Source organism: Mus caroli, chromosome 11, assembly GCF_900094665.2.
Source record: "Mus caroli chromosome 11, CAROLI_EIJ_v1.1, whole genome shotgun sequence".
Lineage (NCBI taxonomy): Eukaryota > Metazoa > Chordata > Mammalia > Rodentia > Muridae > Mus > Mus caroli.
In genome coordinates this window covers 109,284,923-109,310,529 of record NC_034580.1, presented here as the reverse complement: position 1 = coordinate 109,310,529, position 25,607 = coordinate 109,284,923, and the positions used below count along the sequence as shown (strand labels likewise).

The window sequence follows — 25,607 nt, the reverse complement described above, 5'->3', positions numbered from 1 at the left end:
GCTGCTGCTGCTGCTGCTGCTGGGCCAGAGGGTCAGACCGGGGACTGGTGATAGGAGAGAAGGGGATGCCAGGCACTCTGCTCTTCCAGGCCGCTCGCCCCACCACTCACGGTGGCCTCCCCCCATGTCCTTTTCTCTCATTTGTTCATGCGAACTCTTGCCCATCGGACAAGCAAGTCCTACCAGCTTTGTTGCCTTTCCAACTTGGTGAATGGACAGGGGTCAATCTGAATCGGATGGGGCTGAGTTAGGTTAGAAAGGATGCGCTTTGGTCCCCCCATCTCCCATCCCTGATGAGCCCCGAGGAGTGCCCTCTTGGTTGGTGTGACTATTGACTTTCTGACTCATCTGGGGAAACAGTGCATGCATATGTCTCTCGTGTTGTTTGTGTGGAGCCGGAAGACTTTAAAGACAACAGTGGCATCTTTTCCGCTGATTTTGGGCCTCTCCAAAGGAATAAGCTAACACTTGTTAAATCTCAGAGGGGTCCAGTCTGTGCTTGCAGCCAGAGCTCAGTGGGTCTCCCTTCAGATTCTTCTCTGAAGACATTAACCAGGAAAAGCCTTGGCAGTCTTCTCTCTGGTTGATCCTCTCTGCTCCCACAACTTCCCAGCTGAAATATAAGCAGGAAATAAAATTCATCTAATAGGACCTTAAGCTAGAGAGGGTCAGACATCACAGCTGCCCTCTGCCGCCTGTAACGCATCTCATTCATACTCAGCCTATGCCAGCCAAGGCTTTGCGTCTGTTCTCTCACAGGACTGTAGGCAAGGGCTATCTTCCATCAAACTTGTCATTTTTTCATGCCAAGTCCTGACAGCACAGGTATACAGGTCTCTCTGGGGATTCTCACTAGCAATTTTCTTTGCTCAACTCATGTGTGGCCTCGTGAGATATTATAGCCCTAACTCAGAGTGGGTGTGGGGTAGAAAAGTTGGCTTTGCTGCCTTGTCTTTTAAGCCAAAGGAGTTGGGGGTTCAGGGGTGGTTTGTATCGGTGGCTGTCAATCAAACAAGGTAAAAACTGGCAAACACACACACACACACACACACACACACCCCGGGATATGGATGTATGAGCTGTGGAAGCCAGAGGACAGCCTTTGCTGTCTGTCATTCCTTAGGAACTGTTTACCTCTTTGCTTGCTTGTTTTGAGGGTGATCCTCTTACTGAACTGGAACTTGCCAAGTAGACTGGGCAGGCTGGCCAGAGAACCCTAGAATCTGGCCTCTCTCTCAGTCTCCCCAAATTGGGATTGCAAGCACATACTACCATGTTCAGCTTTTTACTGTAGGTTCTGGGGCTTGAACTCATGACCTCGAGGTTGCAAGGCAAACACTTTATAGATTGGGTTATCTCTAGCCCCTCAGTGGGCCTTTCCCAGGGAGCTTTGGGAGATTTCTGGTTCTTTTCAGGCTACCCTGTGTTCAGTGGTGGGTTTGTGTAGAGGGAGCTGCAGTCCCCTCCCCTGCAGCTGAACACCAGGCACAGCCAGCTACCAGGTTGCCAAGCAATCCCTGTGGTTGGTGCTAACTCTTCCGATCCAGGCCCGGATGCGGCCCTTGAAGATCGTTTACTCTCAGCCATCTCCTCTCACCTGGGTGCACCTGTGGGTGTCAGGCATCTGGGGACTCTCAAACCTGATAATGCTCATTTGCTGACTGGCTTCCTGCAGACCAAGCCTGAAGGGACACTGTTTGTGCCATCTGGATTTGTCCTTTAGCTTGCGTGCTGTAACTGGAGCAAGGAGGCCAGCTTAATGGGCATTTAGTGACAAACATCAGCCTTTAAAAAAATAATCACGACACTGCTATCATGTCCTTTAATTGGTTCAGCAGGGGGAAAAGCCAGAGAAGCCATGCCTTGGGAGGGAAGTCAGCTGCTCTGGGTGGTTGCAGCAGCCAAGCTGGGGAAAGCATTTATTAGACACTTTGCTATGGATGGCTATCTGTGCCTACCACTTATAATATCAGCTATTCTCAAAGCTGGGAATATTTGGGGATGTAGCAAGGCTAAGACTTCCTTTACAATCATATCATTCTGTTTCTCTGTCTGTTTCTCTCTCTCTGCTTCTCTCTTCCCCCTCCCTCCTTCTGTCTCCCACCTCTCCTGTATTTCTCTCTCTCTCTTTCCATCATCCACCTACCCATCTACCTACCTGCCCGCCATTTTTTCTTTATTCCAATTCAAATGTCATGGCAAGGGTTAAAAAGAAAGAGTGGTTTTACCTACAACCCCAACTCACTTGTAGTTTAATCCCCCTACCAGGGACACAAGCGCCAGTTCCGGTTCTTGTGTGTCCTTTGTGGTTTGCTATGCTATGCTGAAGCCATGCTTGGGACGTTGCTCTGTATCTTGTGACTTCGAGCTTGATCAGATTTCGTTTTCGTATGGGGCACTCTTAGATCATACCATTCTTGTTACTGACCACGACCTTGTATAATTAATTCTAGTGTTTGATTTTAGATTAGGTTAGATTAAGTTCATTAATTTAGCTTAATTCTAGTGTTCTGCTTAGCTTGTCTGCTGCTACACTTTTGGTGAGGGAGGGAGGGAGGGAGGGGCCTAGTGAACCTGGTTGGTTTCAGGGACTTCCTGGAGTTACTCTGAGTTGCTTACTTCCTGACTCAAGGATCGATCGTCCCTGTAGGATGAAGTATTTTACTTCCCAGTAGAAAATCCTTCTGTTTCACCTTCTTGTAAACAGCCTATCAGAAAATACCCTGTTATTTCACGTTTTCTTAAGCCCTGTGTCTTAAGATAGTTCCTTCCCAGATGGAACGGATTAGAGGAAACTGCTACTCAACACAGCCCTTGTTCCTTCTTTTGTGAGGACTTGGGCCCTATGGGATTAGGGTCCAGTCTTAATGACCTCACTTAGACTGTCTCCATATGGAGTTCATCTCAGGATAAGTGAGGTTAGGATTCTGGGCAGTGGGGAGGGATTCCCAAATTAACCTATCTATGTGAGTCTCTTTTCTCATTGCTACAGAAACATAACAACAACAATATAAAAGCAACTCGGGGGAGAACTTATTTTGACTCACAGTTTGAGGGTACTGTCTGTCATGGCAAGAAAGTCATGGCTGAAGAGGCATGAAGTAGGTGCTCACATCATGTCCACAATCACTCAAGGAACAGAGGGAGTGGGAGGGAGAGGCCTGGGGCTTGGATTGCTTTTCTCCTTGTATCTCAGTCTGTGACCCTAGACCTCAGCCTTGTGCCGCCCACATTTAGGGTGGGCTTCCCCCACTCGGTTATCATCCCAGTGTAGAAATGTCATCACAGGAATGCCTACGAGTGTGTTTCCATGGCGATTCTAAATGCCACTAAGGTGTCAATCAAGATTAACCATTGCACCAGTTTTTAAAGCAGCTTCCCACAAGTGGGCATCAGCCACAAGCAGTTCCACAAGACAAGGAAACATGGTCTCTCTTGGCTCCTTTGAGATTCTTTTACTGTAGCTCTAGGCCATGATGCCAGCTAGGTCTGGGTAGGCTGTTGTTGGAGAGTCCTGTTTTTCCGAGCAAAACAGATGCTATCCTCATCAGAGCAGCCCGCACCTGCTTCAAGTGGTCATCTGGAGCAGGCCTGGGCACTGTTGATAGTCAGACCTGCTCAGAGGAGTAGGGAGGGTGGGTGGGCCTCATCTGAAACTTAAGCTCCACCCACATGGCCCCTCCAGCTGTTTCTATATAATCCTGTCCCAAATGTATATGACCTCAGGCCTGAAGACTTTGTAGCTTATATACTTTGGGCAAGATTCACTAAAGGGGGGCACCCAGTCTGCAGCTCTGGGGGAGCCATGTTTACATGGTTGGAAGACATTTTCCGGTGAGACGACCTTGGGATCCCCCATGCTCTTGTTATAACCCCTCACCCATTTGTACTCTGTAGATAAGCACAATAAACTAAACTCATCGCTTGTCCAGAGCAAACATCGAAGGAGTAGTACCTTGGTTTCCTCGTGACTGTATCTTTGCTGGTGCTCACCCAGCCACGCACAGATTTCTTGTTTCCGAGTGAAGCCACGTTCTGAGGTTCCAGGGAGACCTGTATTCTGGCTGGAGCACCATTCCATGGGGCACGTATGTCACCCCCTCTGCTCAACCCCATAATGGGGCTTATGAGTGCTGTTCCTGCAAAGGTCTTATTATGTTAGGTAGGAGGAGGGAAGAGGAGGAGGAGGAGGAGGAGAAGGAGGAGGAGAGAGACAGAGAGAAGACAGAGAATTGGAGAGAGGGAGAGAGAATGAGAGAGAGAGAGAATGAGAGAGAGGGAGGGAGAACAAGAACAGGAGATGGAGCCTGGGGAGTCTAATGCTGACAGTAATAGAATGACATTCCTTTTAAATTCACCAGAGCTTGGAGCCTGCTGCCTGCAGCTCTGCTTGAGGTATTCATGAAGTACTACAGAGGAGTTAGGGTACTGGCTCCTTATGCAAAATTTAACATTTGCTTGGTTAGCAGGCTTCTTCATATTTACAAGAGCCTGACACGTTCATTTCAGCTCATAAGTCTATTAAACAGGGTAATGTGTTTTTAATGTGCGCTCAGGAAGCCACTGAGAAGCGGCCAGAGTCCCACCAGCCTGGTCAGGATATTCCTGCCAGGCTTTTATTACTCAGAGATTTAGAGAGGCTACTCCCAGAAACAGCCAACTCCGTGGTTTCTTGTATTGTTTTGTTTCATAGCCTTTGCTTGGCTTTTTCTTTTCAGCTTTTTAAACTCATAAACTACAGGGTAGCACTTCGGTTGAAGTATTTAGGACTTTTTTTTTATTCTTCTTTCAGTGCTGGGGAAGGGGTGGTCAAGCTCAAGACCTAAGGCAGCTAAACCAGCACTGCCCCCCCCCCCAGCTACTCCCCAGCCTCTGATCATGTGGCATCCTTAGGGTCCCCCCCCCCCATGTGTTCACTCCTAGCTTGGATTCTTTTTCCTCTCACCGTTGTTATCTTGCCTGGGTATAAACCAGAAGCTTCTCGTGAGCCCGTGAGCCTGGAAGGAGATTGATGTTTCTTCCCGCCTGGGAGATGAAAGGGGCTGAGGGAAGGCACCAGAGTGGGTTCTGAGCTCAGGTGAAGCTTGCCGTGGCGCCATCATCTGTCTTGGGCACGGGTGCCGCCCCGCCTTGAGGAAAGGGGATTGGTAGTGGAGTCGGGCGATGCATGCTTCTCACTCCTCCTGGCTGCGTTGCATTGCGTTCCGCTTGCTTCTTTGAAGGCCTCCTCTGTCGGGACTAGAGGAGAAAAGCAGCCCTTCACATGCAAATCTAAATCAGTCCTTTCCAAGGGCCGTGCTTTGGAGGGCTGGAGCATCTGGAGCTGTATATGGAGGGACTTACCAAGGATTCTGAAAGAGAAGCAAGTCTCAGCACCGCTGGTACTTCTGTCCTAAGTGAGGAGGGAAGGCAGGCGTCACGGAGGACGTGTGTGTGTGTGTGTGTGTGTGTGTGTGTGTGTGTGTGTGTAAGATGCTCCCTTACAACAGACATGGCTCTGGTCTGGGAACCTCCGTTCTCCTCCTCAGGAGGCAGGGCTCACCTGCGGGGCTCATAGTACCTCAGCAGGCCTTGTCAAAGTTTGGTCCAGTCAGCCTTGTGATGAAGAAGTGAGGAAGACTCTGGCCATTTACACGGGACCTCTGCCCTCCAGGAGACTCAGATCTCCCTGGAAAACAAGTGGGACCGTTGGCCTGTGTAAGTTTTTTGAAGTGAGTCTGAGTTTCCTCAGAGCTCAGCACACAGTCAGACTCCACATCCACAGTGCCTCCTCTCTCCTGCTTCCCCATCCCACCCATCCCTGTCCTCCCCGAGGCATCAATGTCCGTTCACTTAGCTTTAGCCAGAAGCCATACACCATGGTCTGGATCATCTCTGAGAAGGTTCAGGTGTACCTTGGTCATAAAAAAAATAAAATAAAATAAACCCTTAAGATTATAAATGGTCAGATTCTAGGCTTCATGGACACTTTAAGACTATGCAGTTGTCTGGGAGATAAGAGGTATTTATAAGATTCATAAAATGTGTTTTAAATCTAGCTCTGGAGGTGTTTGCCTTTAATCCCAGCACTTGGGAGGCAGAGACCAGGGGATCTCTGTGAGTTTGAAGTCAGCCTAGTCTACATAGCAAGTTCAAGGCCAGACAGGAATATATAGCATGACTCTGTTTTGAAACTTATTTTAATTTAAAATATATAAACAGCTCCATTCTTCTTGCCCATAGTTCCCTGAGTTTTAGAAAATGCATAGTTTTCTAACTACCCATAAGTGGGTAGAAGACAGTCCCAACACCTTCCCAAATTACCTTTTAATCTCTCTCTCTCTCTCTCTCTCTCTCTCTCTCTCTCTCTCTCTCTCTCTCTCTTTCTCTCTGTTTCTACTACCCTCTCAACTCTCCTCCCCATGCCCCGAATAAACTCTACCCTACATTATACTGTTGTCCTTGTGTGGCTGGTCCCTCAGTAGGAAGGGATGCCTCAACATGGGCCCACGGAGGCGCCCCCTTCCCCCACACCTGACTGCACATCGACCAAACGTAGTCCTTCTTTCCTTATCTTTTTATAAAGCACAACGTTTCTAATATTTTCCCTATTTGCTTTGTGTGTACATTTGCATTTTACCTATATTATTATTATTATTATAATACTATTATTGTTATTTGTGTGTGTGTGTGTGTGTGTGTGTGTGTGTGAGCCATCTCTCAAGCACCACCTTTGCATTTTTAATGTGGGGAATAGGCTGGAGGTGACCTGGTGCTTTTTTTCACTCCCTCTGGGTCGTCTCTTGATAAGAACATTTCCCTTCAAACCTACACTGCTTGTTTCTCCTCTGCAATAATGTTAGTTCTTGGACGTTTGGGAACCTGCCCATATTCACTTTCTTTTATTGTGAGTTTGTGGTTGGAGAGATTTGTCGTGTAAACGAGACAAGTAGAACTTGGGAAATTTTCACCTTTTCTTCTAGGGAGAAAAAGGAAAATTCATTACTTCTTGTGAGGTTAAAGTCACTTCCCAGTGCAAGATAGCTTCTGAGGCCCAAAGAGCCCTGAGAAGCCCAAAGACAAGTTGTGAAAGGGTTGGAGTGAAGGCTGTAACTGATCTCCAGAGTATGTGCACTGAGCAAGGAAGTTTCCACATGGGAGGGTGGCATGTGTAGAGCTCTCCTCTGGAGTCCATGCTCTTCTCAGAAGGACACACAGCCAGCCAGCTGGACAGACAGCCACAGGAAGCACCTTGAATGTGTCATGTAGAGCTAGGTGCTCTCTCTGAGCCCGGGCTCCTTTCTGACCACACATCCACAGGCTGCAGCTTCCAACAGCACCATGAGAAAAAGACCGGAAGACAATGGTTTTAATGCAGTGTTGGGAGTAATTATACTGCTAATTATGTATAAGAAACAGTCAGCACTGTTTATGAATATAATTAAAAAGGAGAATTAGCCCAAACTTTGGAAGAAAGAGATGGGGCAACAAAGCTAATTGTGTTGTGGCATTTAAATTAGTAAAAACAATCATAGTTTGTTTAGAATAGTCTTACATAAAAGGACAGATATTATTTGATTATCTTTGGTTTTTTTTTTTAGCCTTTCATTTTTGCATAGTACTAGCTGCTGTGTTCAGAGTGATGGCAGCCCGGACAGATGTGAGTGTGGCAGTGTTGTCCACACAGAGGCACAGATGCCCGCTTTAGAGGTGCTATGCTAACCAGAGCTTACCTCCAGCACTCATTTTTGCCTTCGCGCCTGCTGTCTGAGGCTTTAGTTCATCTTTCCTCATTTCTGGAATTGTCAAGTATTGGTCAATTTCCCACCATAATCAGATGCTAAGAGAAAACAGGTTTTTTTGGGTTTTTGTTTGTTTGTTTGTTTGTTTTTTCAAGACAGGGTTTCTCTGTGTAGCCCTGGCTGTCCTGGCACTCACNTCTCTCTCTCTCTCTCTCTCTCTGTGTGTGTGTGTGTGTGTGTGTGTGTGTGTGTGTAGAGCAGAAGGCAGAGTGAGGGCTTGTGACTGTAACGGAAATGCATGGCTCACTAGTGTACAGGCTGACTTTGTTCTAGCTTCCCTTTTCCACGGCCCAGGAGACAGGGCAAAGCCTTGAAATAGAGGATGGCCAGGACCTTACGGGGAGATTCCTCCGAATGGCCTGAGAGTCATGGTTGAGTAACTTTCTGCTCCAAGATGCCTCAGCCACAAGCCTGCCAAGGACATCTGTGGGAATGGCAGTGTCCAGGAGCCTGTGGCCAGCAAACCTCCTGTGTCTCTGGAGCACACAGGAGAAGGGCTCAGGTAACATTACAGTTTCGGGCAACAGATGAACAAAGGTGGGTTCCGGCGTTGATCTTGGGGTGTGGGAGTAGAAAGTCGACTACAGCATTTTGCTAGGCAGTCTTCCAGGTGAGCATGTAGATGCAGCAGCAGGCGTAGGGACTGGGGACATTGGCTACTTCCCTTGCTCTTGCCTTTCAGCAGGGGGTTGCCATAGTAACTGTAACCTTTACTGTTGTCTTCTAGGTCCACCGGCGCTCCTTGACTTGTTGGCTAGTTTTCTCTTACTCCTTTCCAGTTTTGGCATATCTTACCTCTTTTTTCTTCACCCCTCTTGGGCCCCCTTGCTTCTTGGATCCCCTTCTTTCTATGCTGAACCCCTCTTGGTCTCAGTGACCTGCCTCCCTCCCCTTCTTCCTGTGGTTGGCATGAAGTCTCCTAGCCTCTTCCTCACTTCTGAGCACTTCAGCTCCTTGGAGGACCCTTTTGGACTCTGGCGGGCTGCAGTGGGGACATTTTTCTGCCCCAGTGGAGCCACAACACTCGGTGATACTAGTAACTGGAAAAGCCCTCTGGAGGCATTTTCTTCTCCCTCCGAATAGAGATCTACAGGGGTGGATGCCACCCTAGAGTACCCTCCGTCTTTCTGGAAAATTCAATCTGGCTAAAGTCTCCTCCAGGCCCTTGCTTTGGGCTGGCTTTCCAGAGCAGAAGCCCATTAGCCTACAGTGCTAATTAAACGTATCCTAGCGGTGTGTCTCAGGCCTGCCATTCACTGGATACCAGTGAGGAGCCTGAATCTCCAAGAGATTTGTTACAGAAGGGGAGCCTCGCTTTGAAGCCGCCCTTCCCAGTGCCTTGGTGACAATATTTCATCTGCACCGCATCCAGCCCTACTTGATTAGAGTCATTAACCACCTACATGCCATACTGCTTGCTTTTCTCCCTTGTTGGTCTCGAGTGGGAATAGAGCGTCCCCCTCTCAGTTTCCCCCTTCTCACAGTCTTACATTCCAACACGGTCACCACCAAGGTTCTTCACTGTGTGGCCTTTGCGCTGTGTACCTGTCTGGGACTGGGGGAGAGGGGTAGGGTCAGGGATAATAACTGCCCTGCGTCGGAGGGTTCTCGTTATCTGGCCAAGACGTCAGGACCCTTCTTTGCCCAGGATTGCATTAAGCAGCTCCGAGGCGAGGCTCCAGCTGGTAGATGAAAGGCTTTGCGAGGCCAGGACACAGGAAACAGGACAACCGAATGTAATTGAAAACGACTGTCTGAGAACTAGCAAGCTGGATGGGAATAACAAGCTGTCCCCTGGCTTCCCATCCAGCTTGCTGTTAGGAAGCCGCATGGCTGGTTTGTCACGCTGACGGAAGAGGGCTACAGAAAGGCCAGCTTCGACTGTACATCTTGAACAGGACTTTTTTTTTTTTTTAAACCAAAGCTTCATTCTGAATGTCTGGTTAGGAGACGGTTTCCCCTGTATCTCCTTCCTTTCTGCCTTTCATGCCCTTCTTTAATATCCTTGCCAAGTCATGTAGCTCTCTGCGCCTCATTTCAGCAGCACATTGAGGCAGACAAATACTTGCCTTTCCCCTGCAGGGGACTCCTCAGTGCCATGCGTTAGACCCAGACATGCATTTTATTTTCTAAGCACCATGTTTTCTTTAAACTGATTAGCAGTTCAGTATTTACAGGGTGGATCTCAGAAATTAAACCTACGGTTTCTAAGGACTCCAAGACAGGCCCCCACCACGGGAAAGGGCGGATGGGCAGGTCCCTCTGTGCATGTCCAAGCCCTTCCATCTCCATTTCTCTCCCCTATATAGGAACACTGCTTCAAGCTTAAAATGGGAATTTCAGTATTTGAGACGTTTTGAGTTGAAAGGGAAGGTAGAGAAGATTCAGGTTGAATGGACGTGCTAGCTGATCAAATAGACTTTAAGGTCTTCCAAGAATGTTCTGGTGTGTCTAGACACTCAAAAGTAGCTATTTACTTCTTTCTCACTTGGACTCTGTATGGAATGACTCCCTCCCCTTTCTTCTTAGGAACCCCCCACCCCCTTCTCATTGGCAGCATTGTTGATTCAAGGACCTGTGGCTAGTGACATTAAAGTTTAAATAGATGGCCAAGGATCTGCATATCTAAGCAGTCCTGGTCACGGTGTGGTCCTGCCTAGCACTGACCCATCAGTATTTGGGCTTCAGTCTGATGGATTGAGAGACCCAGGTGTCTCTTTCAGACATCTTCCTATCTCCCAGGTAGGCCCCAAGAACAGAGATCAGGTAAGCTCTAGACACAGCTGTTGTCCAAAGTGTGGTTGGTTCAAAATAAAACTGTAGTGTCGATTTTCCCCCGCTGTTATTAACTTCAGTTAGATGACTCACAGATGGTGGAATTCACCCAGCATCTCTAGGGCATTCATATAGAGAAAATGTGCTCATGGGCACTTTACCAGGGAGGAGGGGGGGTTGAGAAGTCCCGGGGCTCGTGGGGGGCTCCAGGCTTTTGCGTTCATTGGGTTCTGCTCTGCCACGAGCTCCAGCATTGACTGCATCTGTCTGCTGTCACAGGCAGCATGAGTCAGCTCCTCCTTAAGAACCGAACAGGCAAAGCTCAGTCGTCAGCATCGTGAGGAGTTATTTCGCTTTCAAATAAGCAGACGACAGGTTGGCTCCTAGCCTCCCACCCGACCCCACTCCTCTTTCTGGTACAACATGCTCTGTGTCATGGTGAGGGACAGATTAAAAGAGCTGGTGGAAGTCTTTTAAGAATTCTGCCTGGCAGTTGGGGGGTGGTGCACACCTTTAATCCTGGCACTCAGGAGGCAGAGACAGGCTGATCTCTGTGATTTTGTGGCCAGCCTGGTCTACAGAGTTCCAGGACAGCCAAGGGTACACAGAGAAACCCTGTCTTGAAAACCAACCAAAAAACCAAACAACAACAACAAAGAAAATTTGGCATGGCAAGACTTGGGATCTATCAGTTGGTAGAATGCTTGCAAGTTCAAGTCTGACCCAAACTGCACGAGCCCTTATCTCTCTCTCTCCTGTATCTCTGTCTTCCTCTCTCTCTCTCTCTCTCTCTCTCTCTCTCTCTCTCTCTCTGTGTGTGTGTCTCTCTCTCTCTTTAATTATGCTGAGCTCTGGCATGTTTCTGTTCACTCTGTTCCCATTGTTCAGCCGAGTGAATGGCAGACACTGACACTGTGCAGAAGAAAACACTTGGCTCATGAATCAGGTTGTAAAGATCTAGAGGGAAGGTTCACTACTGTCTCTCTGCCACAGGCACTCATGGTTGTTTCTCAGTTTTACGAGGCTGCTGGCCTAGACCAAACTTCTGTGCCCAAACAGCAGGATCAAACACAAATGGGGAAAACGTCAAGGAGATGATTCCTTGTGATATTCTGCTGTGCTCATCGACTGGTGGTGTCTTAGCCCTAAGTCACCAGGGAGGCTTCATCCAGCAACTGATGGAAACAGACGCAGAGACCCACAGCCACACACTAGGCGGAGCTTGGGGAATCCTGCACGTGAGAGGGAGGAGGAGCTATAGGGGTCCAGGACACCACAAGAAACCCCACAAAATCAACTAAACTGGACCCTCGGGGACTCAATCCTTTGAGTCTGGCCCCTTTCTGAAGAGAAATGGAAGAGGAATGGAGTAGGGGAGGGGCTGACAGGGAAGGGACTGGGAGGAGAGGAAGGAACGTTCCTTTTACCTTTGACCTTACACACACACACACACACACACACACACACACATACAAGCACACATGCACATGTTATCCTGGCTAGTTAGTTCCTGTCAGCTTGAAGCAAACTACTGACTTCTGGGAAGAGGAACTCCAAACTGAGGAAATGTCTCCATCAGATTGGCTTGTAGACAATCCTTTGGGGGGTATTTTCTTGGTTAGTGATTGCTATTGAAGGGCCCGGCCCACCGTGAGGGTGACGCCCTTGGGCAGGTGATCCTAGGGTGTACATGAAAGAGTCTGAGTGAGGCAGTAAGCAGCATTCTTCCTCCGTCTGTGCTTCTTGCCCTGATCTCCCTTCGTGATGGGCTGTGATTTGAATGTAGAAAACAAACCCTTCCCTCCCCAAGTTGGTTTTGGTTTTAGTCTTTTTTTTTTGTTTTGTTTTGTTTTGTTTTGTTTTTAATAGCAGTAGAAAGCAAACTACTATGCATGCATGTGAGCACCCACTGTAGCCTGACCTCACCTGATATTAGCCAGGTATTTATTTTTCTATCTTTCTGCCTTCCTGTCAAGAAGAGTGACTTGGAAAAATGCAGTCTTTACTAGGACTTCCATTGTTCTGATAAAACGCCATGACCCGAAGCAGCTCAGGAAGGAAAGTCTTGATTTCATCTTCCAGCTAGCCCATCACTCAGGAGAGTCAGGGCAGGAAGGAATTCAGGGCAGGAGCTGATGCAGAGGCCATGGACGCATGCTCCTTAACTGACTTGATCCCCTCAGCTTCTCTGCTTGATTTCTTATAGCCCTTAGGACCACCAGCGTAGGGTTGGAACTGCCCAAAGTGGGCCAAGTCCTTCCACATCTACCCTCAAGCAAGAAAATGCCCCACAGATTTGCCTACAGGCCAGTCCGATGTAGGCATTTTCTCAGTTAAGGCTCCCTCTTCCCACGTGCCTCTAGCCTGTCTAGTTGACCTAGAACCCAGCCAGCATAGAGCCAGTCTGCTTTGGGGGTTTTCTTTCTGCTTTTTATAATTCTCTCCTGTGCAAAAAACGAATCCCTCAGCTTGGCTCACGGGGACACTTGGTTTCTGTTCTGGTATGAGATATTATCTGGTTCTAGTATTGAAAAAGAGGTCCTGGAAGAGCTTTAAATTGCTGTAATTTTGTCATTTGATTCATCCAAGAGGAGGTTGAGGGATGGCAAACAGCCACCTGCCGCTGTAAGTCTTCTTTCAACACTGACTAGAAGGGAGGGGAGAGCCAGCCATGCAGGTGCTCCCAGTAAAGCTTTGCATGTATCACCGTATTAATGGGAACTCAGGCGGAATGCTTAGGAATAATGGGCTTGTTTGGAAAAACCAGCTTTGTTTCAGCCTGGCTTTTCTCTAGTCAGCATCCTCTTACTCCCTTAGTTCCTTAGGATCTCCTCAAGGTAGGAGCAGCACCCGAGCTTGTGAAGACAGCCAATGGGTTGGATGTTGTTTGTCTCTTTCATGTTCTCCTTCCCCCTCTGTGGTACACACATGTCCCATAACCAGGGCACATCCCAGCCAAACCCACCAAAACTTCCTTTGGTTCTTTTATTGGTGAGTTGGCCATATTTCAGGCCCAGTGAAGAATCATACACCTTTGTTTCTACATCCCTCTCTTGGCTCAGAGCACTGTCTGTCCCAGGTCATTAAATTCCACTTAAGCAGTTGTTTATTGCAGCGTGAGAAGGCTGGCTCTACAGTTGTTGTAAACACCGATGCTCCCTAGAATGAAAAATATGAATTCGCTTCCGGGCATCTGGAAGCGTGTCTGAATTATTGCCGGGTCCTTCTGCAGTGTTTGATCGCTGGCTTTAATTACTTGTCTATTTTCCCCCAGTACAGCTGATTGCTAGAATTTGTTGAGTTGTTCTCTTGTTTTTTTTGTGTGTGTTTTGTTTTGTTTTTAATGATAATATCTCAATTAATCTCAGCCTACCCTTGAATCCCATTGTGTAGGGGAGGATGAATGACCTTGAACTTCTGATCTTCCAGCCTCTACCTCTTGAGTGCTTGGGATTGCAAGTAGGGGCTACCGTGGTGTCTGGTTTTGCATAGTGCTGGAGATCAAACTCCAGGCTCTGAGCATGCAAGGGAAGGCACTTTATCAACTGGGCTATACTCTTAAGTCTAGATCATTAAAGATTCTTATCCTATACTTGGTGTGGTGGTTTGAATAGATATGGCCCCATAGACTCATGTATTTAAATACTTGGCACTATTAGGAGCTGTGGCCTTGTTGGAGGAAGTGTGTTACTGTGGGGGTGAACTTTGAGGTCACCTATACTCAAGCTCTATCCAGTGTGGAAGCCAGTTTCCTCCTGCTGCCTTTGGATCAAGATGTAGAACACCCAGCTTCTTCTCTAGCACCATGTCTGCCTGGAAGTTGCCATTCTTCCCACCATGATGATAGTGGATTAAACCCCTGAAACTGTAAGCCATCCCCAATGAGCTGTTTTCCTTTATAAGAGTTGTCTTGGCCATGGTATCTCTTCACACCAATGAAACCCTAATGAATACTAGGGCCTGGGGTATTGGTGGTAGACCTGACCATGGTTTTATTAAGGAGGAGTGTGGATTTTGGGACTTTGCATCAACAAAGCAGTGGAAGGCTTGAAGTGGGGCTTAGTGAGCCATTATAATAGAATCATGGAAGACGGTGGTACGAGGGGTGATTCGAACGGTGGGAGCCTGACTCATGAGGTTCCAGAGGAGAAGAGTTTTAGCATGTTGCCTAGAGATTGTTCTTGTGATATTTCAGTAATGAATGTGGCTGCCTTTTTGCCCTTGTCTGAAGAGTCTGCCTGAGGTTAAAGTGAAGAGATTCCGATTAATTGCATTGAGAAAGGAAATATCAAAATAGCCTAGAATAGACTGTGTCCTGCGGTTCACTCTTATGAAGAGCGTTTCTGTTCAAATGCAGCAAACTGAGGAAGGAAAATACAAAGTGTATGATTTAATAGTTAAAAGTGCACCAAGAGGTGTAATGAAACTAAATCCTGTGTTCAAGGAGATTAAACAGATTAAAGATATTAAATGGAATTACGGGAGTGGTGACCACCCATCTAGCAATGTTTGCTTTCCATCTTGTGAAAAGGGTGTTGAAAAAGGGACCTTGTCACCTATTCTAAATTTACTATTGGCTTGCAGTTGCCCAAGGGGCAATTATGTCATGTTAGGTGTTATTATGACCTGGTTATTGTTTTTATTTGGACATAAGGAGATTGATTATCTATCAAGTTGACAAGGGGTGGATTGTGATGGCTATTTTTGGTTGCCAATTTGACTATATCTGGAATGAACTACAATCCAGAAATGGAGGGCACACCTGTGACCTGTAATTTGAGACAGGAGGACAACATGCCTTTGATCCAGACTTTGAGACTGGAAGACACAGGCTTTTGAGCCCAATCAACACATGTCGTTAATTCAGATCCTGAGACATAATGGCCATTCTTGTGAAGACCTACAGTGAATAGAATTTTTTTCAAAAGCTCAGGTTCAGGTGTGGTGGTACACTTCTTTAATCAGAAGACAGAGGCATGCAGATCTCTGAGGTGTAGGCCAGCCTGGTCTACGAGCAAGTTCCAGAACAGCCAAGCTTAGGGAGTAAAGGAAATCATAGAAGACGGTGAGCTTGTGAAGATGTAATTGAACAAGGGGCCTTGTTCCAGCCCCAACAAGCAGCAGACCTTGGCAGCTTCAGCTGCATGGCTCTGGTTTTAGAATCAAGGATGGAATTTCCCTCTGTGAATAAGGAGGCCAGGAGTATGTCATGGGTGTCTCTGCACAACGCACTGAGAGGCCATTGTATGAAGTTGTGAAGGTGAAGCCTGGATTGCCTTGAGTACCCCAGAGGTTAGAGATGCCAGAGCTGTGGGATTGCTGCTGAGGAAAGCTGCTAACCAGGAGCAGAACCAGCCCGAGAGGAAGAAATGTGCAGCAGTCAACAAGTATGTGATCTGTTTTGTTTTTGTTTTTATTATTATTATTTTGATTTTATAAGGGATTACACTTAAGAAGAGATTGCATGAATCTTAGAACAGACTTTGAACTTCAGACCTTTGAGCATTGTCGAGACTGTGCTATACAATGGGGATTTTTGAAGTTGAACTAAATGCATTTTGCATTATGTTATGGCTACAAGCCTATGGGGGCCAGGGAGTGGGATGCAGTGGTTTTAACCCCAATAGACTCATGTGTTTGAATGCTTGGCTTGGAGGGAGTGGCACTCTTAGGAGGTGTGGCCTGGTTGAATGAAGTACATCACTGTGGGGGTGGCCTTTGAGGTCCTATGCTTAAGCTCCACTCAATGTGGAAGCCAGTATCCTTTTGCTGCCCTTGGATCAAGATGTAGAACTCCCAATTCCTTCTCCAGCACCACATCTGCCTGGATGCTCTCATGCTTTCCACCACGATGATAATGGACTGAACCTCTGCACCTGTAAGCCAGCCCCAGGGAAATGTTTTCTTTTATAAGACACGCCTTAGCTATGGTATCTCTTCACAGCAATGAAACCCTATCTAAGACAACTGGGCCTTTCGGTCTATAGCCCAGGAAATGAGTCTAGGCTGGGAGGTGCTGAGGGGCGGGCATTCACGTGGGTGGGGATTGTTAGAGCTCTTTACTTCTGGCTGTGTTCTTAATTAAACACTTGCATGCCGCCTGTTCATCATCTCGGACCAAGTGACTATTAAAGAGACAGATGGTGTTTAGATGTGGGGTTTGCGAGATGTGGGGAGAGAGGGGACAATCAGAGCCACGGCCTTATCTGTCTTCTCAGGTCACGGTGAGATTTTGATTTGGTACTGAGAGTTCCATTAGGCCACCAAGGGTTTGAGCCTGACCTGTCTGAAATTTTTTAAAGGATGACCCCGGCTCCATCACTGGAGAGAGATCAAAGCAGGGAGAGCATCGACCTGTTCCCCTCATGCATTTTCTCTGAGGTCTAAAGTACTTCTATGGTTCTGGCAACATCCAGCAAGCAGAGACAACCCAAGTTTGTAAAATGCTTCGTGAGAAGTCCCTTTGAACATGTCCGCAGCATCCAATTTTACTGAAGCCGCTCTCACTCCCAAAATAGAATCCAATCCAAGCCCCGGCTTGCAACCCACTTTTGCTTCTCCGAAATGTCATTCAGAGCAGCGAAACTCAACAGCAACTAAAGTCTGGGGAGAGTTCCTTGAGATTCCCCGCAGCTGGACTTGGCCCTGACAGCTGGGTGTTCTCAAAATCATTTTCAGCTCCGTCCTGCATTCCCAACAGGGCACGGAGGTGTCACAGGCACCAGGTCTCCCTGAAGCTCTGACTCGTCACAGGTGGAGGGCTCCGGGCTGCTCTCTGTGTAAGTCGCTAGGTTTTGACCTTTTTTTTTTTTTCCTTCTAGAAAGTAGAACCGTTTCTATCTCCCACTGCCCACTGTGGTTGGGGTGTCTTGTCAGAAGTGTGTCCAATTGTCACGTCTGTGGCCATGGTCCACATCCCTCTCCTTTCTTTCTCTTTTTTCTCTCTTCACTTTAATGACCAATGGAAGAGAGGTGTTCTGAGGTAACCCACCCCATTTCCTCCAGATAACCCACCCATTTCCCTGCCTCCTCCTCTTCCCTACCCTACCTCTCTCCCTCCTCTTTTTTTCCCCTCCATTATTTTAAAAAATATTTAAAAACTAATTTATTTGTGTGTGTGTGTACACTCATGTGCATGTGCCCATGAAGAGGGTGATGGGTCCCCAGAGCTAGAGCTACTGGTGGGTGGGAGTGGTTTGTAAGGCATTATCCTCAGGTTTGTGTTTGTACAAACTGAAGGCAGGGTCTGGGGGAGCCGAGGTTGTAGAAAGGCGCATTCCTTCTTTGTCCTTAAGGCCAGCTGTCACCCAATCACCAGCTCTGTCCCCATACACAGCTTCTGGGCTGAGGGCCACACCTTTAGGGAACGCTTAAGATCCAAACTCTAGCAACAGATTTGTGGGATCTAGTCATTGATGTGAGGAGGAAGCTGGCAAAGGCACCCTGAGAATGACTCCTGAGCGCACCAGTGGTGGATCTGTTCAGCCCTCTACCCTCATCCCTCCACTTTCTATAAGGATAGGGTTTTGTGAGGATGGCAAGTCAAGGGGAAATGTATGCAGATGTGGGTCATTTTTTAAGGAAGTAAAAACACATCTGGGCTACTTCTATGGTGTGGGGTTTGAGTGTCCCCCAGAGGCCCGTGTGCTATGCCTGAGGTGCCAGTGGGGGTATGGTCAGACCTTCAGGATGTGGAGCCCAGTGGAACTAAGTGAAGTCACTGGGGTGTGACCCCTTTCACCTCCTCATGAGGTGAAAATGTCTCTCTCCTACATGGTTGGTTCCATTGTCATGTGCAGTGTGCCGCAGACCTGAGGTGACCATGGAGCAAAACCTCTGAAAACTGTAAGCCAGGATATGAGTACACTGTAGCTGTATAGATGGTTGTGAGCCTTCATGTGGTTGTTGGGAATTGAATTTTTTAGGACCTCTGCTCGCTCCGGTCAACTCTGCTCGCTCAGTCTCTGCTCACTCCAGCCCAAAGATTTATTTATTAATATACATAAGTACACTGTAAATATCTTTAGATGCACCAGAAGACAGCGTCAGATCTCATTACGGGTGGTTGTGAGCCACCTTGTGGTTGCTGGGATTTGAACTCAGGACCTTTGGCAGAGCAGTCAGTGCTCTTACCCGCTGAGCCATCTCGCCAGCCCCATTTTTCCTTCTTTTAGCCTTGATTTTCTCAGGCAACTTGTCATACCCACAGAAAGCTGACCAGCCTAGGTTTCAAATCAAGGATATGCATTTTGGATGTAGGCCTTGGACACTTATCACCTGGTTTAATACCCTTTGTTACAATCGAAGGCGTAAGTTCCCCAGTGGAGGAGGAGGGCCTGGTCACAGATGGTCTGGTTCCCCAGTAGAGGAATGACAGGTCCTAGATGGCCTGGTGCACCTGCCTTCAGCCCTGTTGCTTGCTCTCTTTCCTTTTGCTCTGCACCTGCAGCCAACACTCCTGGTGAGTCTGGGTCTGCAGGCCTCATTAGCCGTAGTCCGTTCCTTGGCCACCTGCTACACCTTCTTGGTAGAGGCAGGTGGTGATAATTGTGGAGAGGAAAGGCCAGCCAGATCAGAGGGACTGGCTCAAGAGTGTATAGCGGAGGGGCTGGAGAGATGGTTTGCTCTGTCCAAGTGTGAGGACATGAGTTCGGGTCCCAGGAGCTACCTAGCAAAACCAGGTATAGTGCCGTGCACATCTGTGACCCCAACACTGTGGGGCGTTGGAGACGAGAAGATTTCTTGGGGTTGCCTGTTGTCTACCTAGCCAAAAACCATGTTAGCTCCAGGTTTAGGGAGAGACCTGGCCTCAGAAGGAATCAGGAGAGGGATAGAAGAGGACTTCTGCTCCCCTCTCAGTTCCATACACACATGTACACATAACGCATACGCCATATGTACCTAGACTGCATTCCCACACTCACACCCACGTTTTTTTTTTTTTTTAAAGTATATATAAAAATACATACTGGAGAAGATCCCTTAGGCTGTCACGTGGCGCGCCTGCAGAGAACTCATTTGGACTGTGGGCACGTTGCAATTCATTCACATCATGGTTGTTCACGCCCATTTCCTCCCTTTCGGACTGGGCCTTGTGAAAAGCTTCCTCGTGGATGGCCACCAGCTCTTTCACCAGCTCTTTCAGTTGTAAGGCCAGTGATGTTTTATTTTGAAGTCTTCCTTCTCCTCTTTCTCCTTCACTAGGCTGTGGGGTTGCTCTCCACGGTGGGGTGCTCCTCTGGACTGTGGGGTTGCCTGCCATTCCTTACTTGCCCTTGGTGCTCCCATGGCCTGACTCCTCCCCCACCCACACCCCCCCCCCCAATCTGGCTATTCCAATTCACAGCTTCTCCCAGATGCGCTTCAGTTGAAAGTATTTCTCCATGAGATAAAGCCTGGCTTTCCTGGTCCCTGGAGCCGGAGCCTGCCCTGATGGTGTCTGTCCAGCAGCTGCTGCAGAGAGAATGATTTGAAAACTTCTAGCAGAAAGTGGGGTGGGGAGCCTATATTGCACGTCCTTGAACATTTGGATTGTGGGGAGCAGACCAAAGAATCCTTTGGTCCTCTCTAGCAGCCCTGCTTTCCGTGCACCGGCCAAAGCATCATTGGGAATATGGACCTGGTTTCTCCTTTGAATGTCCTTTACTGAGAACTGAGTGACATTTTTTTCCTGGGAGACACAGACAAACATCTAATGACCCTAGATAGGAAACCAGTGATAGATCCAAGCAATGATACTACGAAAGGCAAGTTCAAGGAACCTGCGAGTTTATCGGGTCTCCTTGCAAGGGTGAGTGAGAGGTTAGTTACAGGGGCAGGATGACTCAAAGGCATCCCTGAGCCCACTCCCAGCCCCAAGCATGGGGGGTACCTCTTAAAAGCTGGAGCTCTGGTGCTTACTGTAGGACTTTAGGTGGCTCAACACGTCACAGAGTCTCTTCCAGGCAGCTCAACTAGTCTGTGCTTCTCCAGCAGCTCTGCTGGTATGTGTCCTGTCCAGCGATCCTTACTGCCTGTAAAACCTTGAGGAGGGAGGGGCTTTGTGTATCTCATCAGTTTCAGGGACTTTCTGAGACTTGTGAGTCATTTGTTTCCCAAGTCTTAAGGAGTGTCTTTCCAGGATGGAATATTTTAACTCAGAGGAAGTTGCCATACAACACCAAGCAAGTACTGAGGTCAGAGATCTTTGTACGTGTGTGCACAGAAACATGCATGACCATACACAGGCAAACAAGAAAAATCTCAAAACCTTATGACAGCAAGGGAGAAACGGACTCCATTACAATTAACACATACATAAACATATACATCGCCACTTTTCTCACAGGCAGGCCTCTGCCCTCTAACAAAATCCATCCTGCATTTCTGGGAGTCCTGAAGGCTGGTCCCACAGAGTTCCACTGTGCAAAGAAACTTCCATTCCTTTTCTAATCCTATTTTCTAGGCTTTCTAAACTAGAAATGGCCACATGTGGACCTGGCTGCCACTTCACCAGGACATCACTATCCTAAGGCCACCAGGTATATGTCGTACTTCTCTCCTTTACAGGAAACCTCCTCATCCACTTCCTTGTACAAAGGGCGTGCTTGTCTGCATGCATCCACGTTCCACCTCTGTGAATGTGGCTGACAATATGCTGTGTCTCAGAGATTACAAAAACTGGAGATTAATGGGGCACTCAGAGGCAGTTAACTCCAGAGCTGGCTCACTGACTGAGCAGAAATTCCCATTGTTCTGAAGACAAGCTGCTCCCACTTGATCCCCTCTCAAGAAACAAAAGCCTCCTTTGTGTGCGCCTGTGTTCCTAGGCAAGGGCAGACGCGCGGACGTGTGTCGCAGTAGACAGCACTAGACGCGGACAGATGGTGGTGTGGGTGTGAGTGGCTGGCTCCTGTCTACACAAAGGGAAAAGGGCGGGTTTTTGAAAAATGTCTACTTAGCAGAGTTTTTATTTTCGTGGATTCAGGGACATTTTAGTTAAAGGTGTGAATCCAGGAGCTGTGGGGTGTGAGCTGATGCTGGCTGACGACGCGTGGGACCATCTGGGCTGCATGGCGTGTGGTTACTGTCAGCCTGGCTCAACTCTGCCCACTGCCAGGATTAACAAGGGGCCGGCACATGAGTGTAGCACACAGGGAAGGTTGTGAGTGTAACACACGTGGAAGGTGCTGGGGTGGGTAGAGGGAGGTCAGTAGGAGTAAGCTGAGCCAGAGGGTCTCATATGTACCCAGGGTACTTTTAACTTACAGGGAAGACCGAGTGGGCACAGGGAGAGAGAGGCCTGTGCTGTGGAAAGGAGAATTTGTGACTTAGATGTCACACACCCTGGTAGGTAGGGCCAGAGGAAACCGGCTGGAGGCAGAAGTCAAGACTGCCAGGAAAGTCAGAGTGTGGGCTCCCCTGGAGAAGGAGGTTCCAGTGGGGCTGGAGAGATGCTCTGCAGACAAGCTCCTAAGCTCTTCCGAGCACTCCGGTCGGATGGCTCACAACCGCCTATAACCCCATTTGCAGGGCACTTGTTTACCTCTTCTGGTTTTGCAGGCACCCTCACACATGTGCCCATAATCCACACATACATACACATGATTAAAGATTAAAAACTGTGTTTACAGACAGGAACCTAACATGGCTGTCCTCTGAGAGGCCCTACCAGCAGCTGACTGAGACAGATGCAGAGACTTACAGCCAACCATTAGCCTGAAGTTGGGGACCCTTATGGAAGTATGAGGGGAAGGATTGAAGGAGCTGAAGGGGGTGGCAACCCCATAGGAAGACCAACAATCTCAACTAACCCAGACCCCTGGGAGCACCCAGAGACCAACCAAAGAGCATACATGGTCTGGTCAGAGGCCCCTGGCACATAGATAGCAGATGACTGCCTGATCTGGCCTCGGTGGGAGAAGATGTGCCTAACTCTCCAGAGACTTGAGGCCCCAGAGAAAGGGGATGTCTGGGGTCGGGGGCACAGAGGGGAGCACCCTCTCAGAGGCAAAGGGGAGGGGAATGGGATGAAGAACTATAGGAGGGGGACCGAGAGAGGGGCCAATGTCTAGAATGTAGATAAATAAAATAATTATATATTTTTAAAAGAAGCAAAATGGGTGGGTGTGTGTGTGTACGCGTGCGTGCACACACACACGCACAGTGAACAGCATAGGACAGGCCATTGTTACTGGTTCTGCTCGCTGTGAGCTGTAGCTCTGGCCCTACCTGCCTGGGGTCAGCACTGCATTACTGAGGACATGGCTGAGATGCACATGAGAGACACGCCCTTGAGACTCTTTGTCCTCTTAACTCTCTTCGGGAGGTTTAGCTCTCCATGGAAAGGGGCAGTACCTACCCCCTGAATCTATAAGAGCTCACATATGTTAAAATATGTTAAGGCTGTATATAAAAATAGTAATATTAACTAGTGCCCATGATTGGGGATGGCAGTAAGTTCTTGAGGTTGAGCAACAAAGAAAAAATGGACGTTCAGGTTCAGGCGGCAAAACATCCACAGATGTAATGGAAATTCATTGTTTTTCTCCTTCAAGAGAATCAAATTCCAAAATCTAGGGAGCAACTGGCCTGCTTTAAAACCGAAACAGACCTACCATGAGCAAGAGAGAAGCTCAGGCGCTCACACTGGTGTGTGGGGTCTGAATCCTTCCCCAAGCCCCACTTCTCAGTGGCTTCCTATTTATACTTCCCAGTGCTGGTGTGCAGGACCCTTGGACATTTGAAATCTTCCCTGATGGAAGGGAACTGGGGACATCTGAGGAATACATACTCGAGGATTCCTCTGATTGTCCTAGTTGCTGGAGAAATGGCACACCAGACCGTCATGCAGTGGTGGTCTCCATGTCACGTTCATTGCCCCCAACCTCATGGATCCATCGTGAAAGGTCTCAAACCTGGGCCACGCACAGTCTCCATGTGCTTCCAGAGATGACTAGTCCACACATTTTCCTATGCTTGCCCGTAACCTCATACCCATGTTTGGACTCCTCCTCCTCTACGTATGAAGCCATCTCCTACTTCTCTGGACCAATCGAGCCTCCCGGGACTCCACCCACTTCCTACTTTCTTGAATTTGCCTTCTTGTTGCTTTCTGCCTGGTCATCTCAGAGGAGGCAAGCTCAGTCAGGTCCCCGCCCTTCCGCAGGATTCATTTGCCTGGCCCCATGATTGCTTTCCATCTCCTTTTCGGCAGGTTCTTGCCCGCAAGCTCTCCTTTATTACCTTCACAGCATCTGCCCTGGGGACTCTGTTTATTTCTCTTGAGAATGCTCAAAAATTCTCATTAAAAATGGTACTTTTTTGCCCCCAACACACCGCAGTTTCTTACTACGTCTCTGTCTCCTCGCTGTGGGTTTACTTGTTCATGCAGCTGTACTGTGGCCCAAGGATATTTTGCCCTTTCATTATAGATCAATACTTTTCAGAATAGCTAGAAGTTAGCAGAATAGTTTTATCCTGTTTCTTGCTCAAGAGGGGAGTGGGGGGTGGGGAAGCAGCTATGTTATGTCTTTTGATTCATCCAGGAAACACGTCTGGGGATGCCCCTGGTGGTCTGGGTGTCTGCACATCTGGGGATGCCCCTGGTGGTCTGGGTATCTGAGAGGCTGTCTTAGTTAGGGCTTTACTGCTGTGAACAGACACCACAACCAAGGCAACTCTTATAAGGACAACCTTTAATTGGGGCTGGCTTACAGGTTCAGAGGTTCAGTCCATTATCATCAAGGTGGGAGCATGGCAGCATCCAGGCAGACATGGTACAGGCAGAGCTGAGAGTTCTACATCTTCATCTGAAGGCTGCTAGCAGAACACTGACTTCCAGGCAGCTAGGATGAGGGTCTTAAAGCCCACACCCACAGTGAAACACCTACTCCAACAGGGCCATACTTTTTAATAGTGCCACTCCCTGGGCCAAGCATAAACACACCTACAAGCTAATTGCCAAGGGAAGGAGGAGGAATTGGAGAAGGTGGGCGGAGCTTACAGCTGGAGCCCTGATGTAGATGATAGACTGGGGTTCAATGAGGGATCCCGTGTAGCACTGATGTTACAGTCACAGCTGTGTTGCCTCCATGTCTTCGGTACACAGGCCCGAGTTGAACTCTCTGCTCTGGTTGGTAGCTGATGCTTCTCATGCAGAACCCCTTTGTAGTCATCGCTGTGGTAAACAAACTTTGCTTTGTCTGTGAGATTTAAAGGAAGTTGCTGGTTGGGAGTTGGGAAAAGGAGTTAAGATTGATCTAAAAAAAAAAAATCATTTATGCTTGGACCTCAAGCATGGCTCACTACTGTTTGAACATTGTTATTTGAGTTATCTTTATAAAATGGTCATTCTTGTCTCTTTGTAGGCAGTGTTCACAGTAACTTGGCTGTCAGTCGGTAAGAGACTTCAGGCAGACTCCGATGTTCTCATGCCCGCCCGCCAGGTTTCTCTTCCCAAACTGACCTAACTTCCCTGCTAAGACTCTGACCCCTTCATTTTACTTTTGCTTGCTTATTTTGTGTGAAACAGGTCCTCATGCATACCTGGGCTGAGGTCAGGAGTTTTGCGCTGTAGTTACAATGATCTTGAACTCCTGATTCCCCTGTCTACATCTCCCAGGTGTTGGAATTACAGGCTTGTGCCATCACATCTGGTTTTCTGTGGGGCTGGAGCCCAGGCCTTCACACATGATTGACAGGCGTTGCTAGGCAATTACTCTAACAATGGAGCTATATGGAGCTATATTCTGGGGCCCTCCATCCCTTCCTGAGGATATTCCGGAAACATCCTCATTGTTTCAGAGCAATGACCCTTTCTATTTGAAGATCAAAAGTGTTGATCCGTCTGAACAAGGGGAGTCAGGAAAAGGCCTGGGTTTAGAGACCCTCCCCTAAGCCCTTTCTCCCACAAATGCCTCTGGCATCTTGTTCCGGTGAGAAGAAAGGGAGATGCCAACGCTCACAACCCTGTGGGGCTCGTTCATAGTCCGGATAGCTAAGAGCAGCTGTCCCAGAAAGCAGTTCCAAAATCCCTCACTTTCGGTACAGGCACAGGTTGGAAGAGTCTCA

At 48.1% G+C, this 25,607-nt stretch overlaps 1 protein-coding gene across 8 annotated transcripts in view; it reads left to right on the top strand.

Annotated features, from left to right (window-relative positions):
* Slc39a11 (solute carrier family 39 member 11) overlaps positions 1-25,607 on the top strand; it is a 405,882-nt gene that overhangs the window by 182,686 nt on the left and 197,589 nt on the right. The window lies entirely within an intron of this gene.